Below are 975 nucleotides of genomic sequence, written 5' to 3' on the forward strand. Positions count from 1 at the left end.
ACCGCCCGGTCGGGTCCAGACTCGAGGTTTCCTCCTGGACCCAGCCACGGTTCTGACCAGCTCTGTCTCTGACCGCCCGGTCGGGTCCAGACTCGGCGCAGCAGCACCAGCGGAATGGACCTGACGGTTTCAGGACCTTCTCTCTCCCAGCAGCTCTGCTGTGATGTTGTATAAAACGCTGGTTTCACTGCGTCGCTCCTCAAATCTCCTTTTATATCCAGATTTGTATAAAACTTGTTGAACTGTTTCTACCTGGAAGGATTGAAACATCGTCAGCCGGAACATCTGGGCTTTAACCTCGGCGTCGAGCAATAAGGAATGATGTTGATCATGTTTTGTGTTTGTTTACGACCTTTTTTTTTGTAATTATTGTTTTTTTCTTCCTTTATCAGTTGAAATGTGTCAGAATGTGCAGCCGTCAGTTTACCTGCAGTTTGTCCTGTTTGGCTGAATAATCTGTTTATTGTACATATAGAAAGATTTCTGATTATTTTGTGTTGAACAATTATTATTAATGGAAAAATGTGAACTTTTAGCTTTTGTTAAAGTTGGTTTTCTTTTTTAAGATGAATAAATTTGAATAAAAACAAAAAGCTGATGAGTGTTGGGCTCATTTTTTGCGTCTTTGGACTCCAGTTCTTTGTTCTTCTAGCTTTTGGAGCCACTTCCTGCTCAAACTGACATATTCGGGGTTTTTTATGCAGATCTGCCATGAAACCTGCAGGTTCTGCTGCTGACGGGTTCCAGGTTTTACATTTGGACCCGTCTTTGTCGGTTCTGGTCTCAGTATTCCTTCCTGATCCTCAGAATGTATGTTTTCCTGTCAGGAAGATCAGATCAGGAACAATGAGCAGCGAGTCCCAAAGCTGACGGAACAATGAAACGGGCCGAAACGGGTCAAAGGTTATTACAGCTCTGGGTTTTTTATTTTAGGTTAGTTTTATTTAGTTCTGGCCAGTTTAGTTAGTTTTTAGA

Source organism: Poecilia reticulata, linkage group LG5 (genome assembly GCF_000633615.1).
Source record: "Poecilia reticulata strain Guanapo linkage group LG5, Guppy_female_1.0+MT, whole genome shotgun sequence".
NCBI lineage: Eukaryota > Metazoa > Chordata > Actinopteri > Cyprinodontiformes > Poeciliidae > Poecilia > Poecilia reticulata.